The sequence below is a fragment of the Trichechus manatus genome, unplaced genomic scaffold, assembly GCF_000243295.1.
Source record: "Trichechus manatus latirostris isolate Lorelei unplaced genomic scaffold, TriManLat1.0 scaffold00103, whole genome shotgun sequence".
Lineage (NCBI taxonomy): Eukaryota > Metazoa > Chordata > Mammalia > Sirenia > Trichechidae > Trichechus > Trichechus manatus.
The window spans coordinates 10436884-10443309 of NW_004444039.1; positions in this window are offsets into that span (position 1 = coordinate 10436884).

The window sequence follows — 6426 nt, forward strand, 5'->3', positions numbered from 1 at the left end:
CTTCTGAGATATAAAAGAGATTAAAACAAGCAAGAGAGCAGAGATGGGGAAGAGACATGCCAAGTCACATGAAATTCTCCCAGGAGCAGAAGCTCAGAAGAGACGAGGACCTTCCTCAAGAGCCCAAGAGAAAGAAAGCCTTCCCCTAGAGCCGGCACCCTGAATTTGCACTTCTAGCCTCCTAAGCTGTGGGAAAATAAATTTCTCTTTGTTAAAGTCACCCACTTGTAGTATTTCTGGTACAGCAGCGCTAGGTAACTAAGACCAAATCTGGTACCGGAAGAATGGAGTGCTGCTCAAACAGATACCTAGGTTGTGGAAGTGGTTTTGGAATTAGGTAATGGGTAGAGGCTGGAAAAGTTTTAAGGTGTTGGAAACCCTGGTGGCCTAGTGGTTGAGAGCTGCAGCTGCTAACCAGAAGGTCAGCAGTTCAAATCCGTCAGCCGCTTCTTGGGAACTTTCTGGGTGCAGCTCTGCTCTGCCCGATAGGGTTGCTATGAGTTGGAATCGACTCAGGGGCAACAATGTTTTGTTTTGTTTTGTTTTTTTAACAGTAAAAACCTAGATTGCCTCGAAGAGACTGTTGGTAGAATTATGGACGTCAAAGGTGATTCTGGTGAGGGCTCAGAAGGAAGTGAGGTAAGCTGTAGAGAAAGTTCCTATCGTCTTAGAGTATACATATGGTGCCAGCAACAGAATGTTGCTAGAAATGTGGATGCTAACTGTGCTCTGGTTAGGCTTTAAAAGAAAATGATGGACATGTGAATGAACAATGGAGGAAGGGTGCTGCTTTTTATGCACTGTCAAAAAGCTTGTCTGAATTATGTTCAAATGTTCGGTGGAAGGTATAACTTGTAAGTGATGAACTTGGATATCTGGCTGAGGAGATTTTTCTAAGCAAGATCTTAAAGGGGCCACCTGGTTTCTCCTTGCCGCTTATAGTAAAATGTGAGAGGAAAGAGATGGACTTAAAAATGAACTGTGCAAAATGAAAACAGAACTTAAAAATTTGGAAAATTCTGTTGTACAAACTAAGAATACATGCCCTAGAATGTTTACCAAAGACATGGCTACACAATCTTTTGTTAAAGAGATTAAACCTGTGATTGATGGATCTAACCAACTACCACAGCAGAAAATCCATCAGCTTAGGCCAAAGGGGACAGAGAAAGAGTGAAAGGAAGGAACACTTTCTCTCAGAATCCTACAGGCAGGAAACAGGCCGAAGGAGCTACATCTGTTGTCCTCCAAGAAAAGAAAAGGATCGTCCTTGGAGTAGCTGGGAGTGCAGCAGAACTGTTGGGAGGAGCACGGTCCTTCTTGGTTTCAAACAGGACTTTGAACTGGTTCATTCTGGTTCAAACCCCTGCTGAGAAACTGAATTTCTAAAAGTTCCCTGCAGAAAATTTGCATTTCTACCCCATATATACTGAATCACAATCCACATTTTAACAAAATCCCCAGGTGATTCTTATGTATAACTTCCTAGGAGTTTCAACCAGAATGAACCAGTTTGAAGCCCTGGTTTCTAAGGGTGGGCCCATGGTATCCTGGATCTCAAAGGGTGGAGCCACAGCCTCCTAGGTTTCAAAGAGCTGGATCTTCAACAACTCGGTTCCAGAGTGTGGGGCTACCATTAAGCTGTGCCAGGGGGATGGGGCTATCTCCCAAAGCTGAGGGGGTGGGGCTGCCATGCCCAAGGGACAGAGGAACAGGGCCTGCCGGGGCCAAGTGGGTGGGGTCACCACTAAGATGGGCTAGGAGAATGGGGCTGCCCAAAGCTGAGGGAGCAGAGTTGCCATCCCAATGGCCTGGAAGGCAGAGCTGAAGCCCAGGGCCAGTGGGTCTCCACTTAGAATCCTGAGGATGTAGCTAACACCCGGAGTCTGGAGGGCAGGGCCATTGCCCACTTGGTCTCAGAGAACAGCCTTGAGGGCTAACGTAAATTGTTCTGCTGGATTTTGGACTTGTTTGGTGCCCATTATCCCTTCTTTCCCTCCAATTTCTCCCATTTGTAATGGAAATGTCTACCTTGTGCCTGTTCTACCATTGTGCTTTGGAAACAGATAGCTTGTAGTCTGGATTTCACAGGTTCACAGATGAAGGGGAATTTTTTTCCCAGGATGGAATCCGCCTAAAGTCTCACCCATGTCTGATTTCGATGATTTGGAAGATGAGATTTTGGACTTGGAGTTGATTGAAGACTTTTGGGATGACGTGATGGGGTGAATGTGTTTTGCATGTGGGAAGAACATGAATTTTGGGGGGTCAAAGGGTGGAGTATTATGGATTGAATTCTGTCTCCTCAAAATATGTGTTGTAAATCCTAATTTCTATGCCTGCAGTTATAATCCCATTTGGGAAAATGTTGTCTTTGTTATGTTAATGAGGTATAATTAGTGTAGGGTGTATCTTGAGTCAATATCTCAAGACATAAAAGAGATTAAACAAACAAGTGAGCCAGCAGAGATGGGGGAAGAGAGATGCCAAGCCACATGAAGATCACCCAGGAGCAGAAGATCAGAAGAGACAAGGACCTTCGTCCAGCGCCAACAGAGAGGAAGACTTCCCCTAGAGCTGGCACCCTGAATTCAGACTTCTAGCCTCCTAAACCATGAGAAAATAAATTTCTGTTTGTTAAAGCCACCCACTTGTGGTATTTCTGTTATAGCAGTGCTAGATAACCAAGACAAGCATACAAGCAAGCAAAGAACCAGCAGGTTGCTATCCAGTTGATTCTGACTTTTCAATCAAATTACTGTGAGTGTATTAACCTGGATAGTTTTTTGTGTGCTAAGAATCTGTGAGTAGCAGGGTTATAACTACCACGGCACAGTTAAGAGGAGAATAGCCATAGGAGCCTCAGAGTAATCTAGCTCAGCGAGGACGTGCTCCAAAATCAGAATGGAAAGCTCATCTGTCTAATTGGGGTGTTGTCCCGCCAAAGAAACAGAAATCAAAACATAAATGGTAATGGCTAAATATGATGGGCCAGGGTCTTTGTGATGGAAATGTAATTGTAAATCTTTATGGCCAACTCAGGCTGTGATGTCTTGATGCTCTTCAATTTTTAAAATATACCCTTGGCTTCTAGTTGCATTTTCCCCCCTCAAATAATAGCCACAGAACAAGAAGGGCTAGTATCTACTTCCAAAGGAACAGAAATGAAAAGGAAAAACAGCAAGCTTTCCTAGAAGCAAAGGCATTTTTTTTCACCCAAAAGTCTCTTCCTACACTGCTAATATTTCATACTTGGCAACATGGAATTGAAAACATGAAGGAAAAACAAGTCATACTACAAAACTAATCATGTTCAGACTTTAAGTGATTATGAATCTTAATGTTTAGAAATTAGTAATAGTTCCAGTGGGGAGCCTGAGTTGAACAAGCAGTTAATGTGCTCGGGTGCTAACTGAAGAGCTGGGGGTTTATGTCCACTCAGAGGCAACTTGGAAGAGCAGCCTGATGATCTACTTCCAAAAACTCATCCAGTGACAACCCAATGGAGCACAGTTCTACTCTGACACACAGGGTCACCATGAGTCAGTGTTGACTCCGCAGCAGCTAATGAATATTTCCCGTACTAAGTCACCATTCATTATAACTTACAGTCCCTTCTCAGAGACCTAGGAAAAGAAACCATTATCATCCCTGGTCAGCAGATCTTCATAGAGTGCAATCTTTCAAACTCAAAATCAATTTTGATGTGGGTACCAAAAAATCTACAAATCCCCACCAAAAGACGAGGTCAGAACTCAAAATCATAAAAACAATTACTTAGTACAAACAACTGGCAACGTATAATCCCAGCCAATGTGCTTGGATCATAAAACACAGTGTATTTTACCTCATTCAGAAAATATATACTTTAGATTTTTATTATTTTTCCTAATGTGAAATGTCATTCTCCTCTTCTGGTGTTTTTAAACAATTCTAAGTATTGATACGCAATTCCCTCAGTGACACAAACAGCTAAGTGCTTGACTACTAACCCAAAGGTTGGCAGCTCGAATCCACCCAGAAGTACCTCAGGAGAAAGTCCTGGTGATCTACTTCCGATAAACCAGCTGTTGAAAACTGTATGGAGCACAGTTCTGCTTGGACACACATGGGGTCACTGCAAGTTGGAAATGACTCAACGGCAACTGGTTTGGTCTGGTCTGAAGCACTGATGCACATCTGGGTTTGAACCATGCCTAGACACTTTGAGTATCATCCTTGACTCCTTTATCCCTCACTCCCCTATCTATCCAGTTCTGATATTTCTGCCTCTTTAATGAGCCTCAAATCCACCCTCGGCTCTCCATCCACCTATCATTTTCAGCCCCTTATCATTTCTCATTTGAACTATTGCAAAATCCCTCTAATTGGTCTCTTTACCCTCATCTTTAACTCTTCAAATCTTTCTTCACTCAGCTTTCTCAAATGAGAATGGGGCTGTTCACTCCTCAGTCCATAAGTATTTCATGGCTCCCATCACTTAGAAAATGCATTCCAAAGTCTTTGGCATGGGTACAACAACCTGACTGACCTTCTCCCCCAGTCCACTGTTGGTGCCTGTGCTTCCATCCCACACAAGCCCATGTGCTGGTCTCTGAACACACCGTGTGCTCTCCACTACCCTCTGCAGATGCTATGTTCTCTGTGATGTCTTTTGTTCTCTCCTATATTCATTTGTACTAATTCCTTAAAATTCATGTCAAGAATGCAGCCTCTGTATAACCATCCCTAATGTGTTTCCCATTCCTACCAGAGAGGGAGCTGTTATGGATTGACTTTGCCCCCTAAAAAAGATATGTTGAAATTTTAACCCTCAGTATCTGTGAAGGTGAACTTGTTTGGAAACAGGGTCTTTAAAGATGCTATTATCTAAGTTTACATGAGGTCCTCCTGGAGTAGTGTGAGTCCTCATCCAGTCTGAGTGACGTCTTTATAAAAGAGGAAAAAAGACGCAGACAGACAGACGGAGGTGGCCATGTGATGGTGGAGTTACACCTCAGCTACAAGCCAAAGAACACCTGGGGCCACCAGAGCTGAAAGAGAGACAAGAAGATCTTCCCCTAGAGCCTTTGCAGAGAGCATGGCCCTGAGGACACCCTGAATTCAGACTACTAGCCTCCATAACTGTAAGACAATAAATTTCTGTTCTTTTAAGCCACCCAGTTTGTGGTACTTTGTTATGGAAACTCTAGAAAATCAATATAGGGTCAAATGTATTTTTACAAAACTACACAAGTAATTCACATTTTGGGTGCCTGAAGGAGCAAGGGCCTAGAAAAGGAAGTGTGGAAGGTCTAACTACAAACATGCCCCATTTCAGAATCTCTGCAGGGCTCCACAAATCTCCCCTCTTGTCAAGGTTCTTTAATTGTTAGCTCTTTATTGAGTTGAGTCAAACTGTTCCTTGAGAAAAGGTCTTCAGCTTTCTAATAGTAGATTTGGTCTAGTTGGGCCGATTCCCAGTCTCCACAGCCTTCTTCTGCCTAAAGCAGGAGTCACATGACATTCCTTTCTTGAAGATGTAACCCCCTCCCTAGTCCCAGGGGAGATTTAAGAAGTTTTGGAGGCTACCAAAGGTTAGAGGTTCAAGTCTACCCAGAAATGCCACAGAAGAAAGGCTTGGTGATCTACTTCTGAAAAGTCGGTCATTGAAAACCCTATGGAGCACAGTTCTACTCTGACACACATCGGATTACCATGAGTCAGAATAGACTTGATAGCAACTCTTTAGAGACTACAACACTCTGAGACTTAACATCAAGTCACTCTGTACTGGCTCTAACTATGTTCCAAGTCTCTCTTCCCACCTTGTGCCCTGTTTCTGGTCATTAGCTTTCTGTTTTGTTTTCTGGTCTAGGTAACTCAAGGTGGGAACTTATATAAGACACAATTGACTTAGATTAAGGGATCTCCTTGGGACTAGAGACCTGCTTTTGAATCAATGACAAAAATGAAGGAGATGGAATATCACAGCGGGTAAAATACATGGGCATTGGCCCAGACGACTACACTGCTTAATTCTAACAAACAGTTAAGAAAAATAATATAACAATTTTACACAAACTCTTTAAGAAAATAGAAAACACTTCCCAACTCTTTTTATGAGGCCAGCATTATCTTAATTCCAAAACCAGACAAAGGCATCACAAGAAAAGACAACTATATCCCAGGTGTCTACAGATTTTTTCTGTAAAGGGACCAATAGTAAATATTTTAGGCTTTTTGTGCCATAGGGTTTCTGTTGCAACTACTCGCCTCTGTCCTTGTAGCAGAAAAACAGCCATAGACCATATATAAATGAATGGGTGTGGCTGTGCTCCAAAAAACATTTACAAAAACAGGCTGAGGGCCACAACTGACCCCTTTGCTATCACTTGCCAACCCCTGCTAGAGACCAATATCCTTCATGAATATAGACCAAAAAAA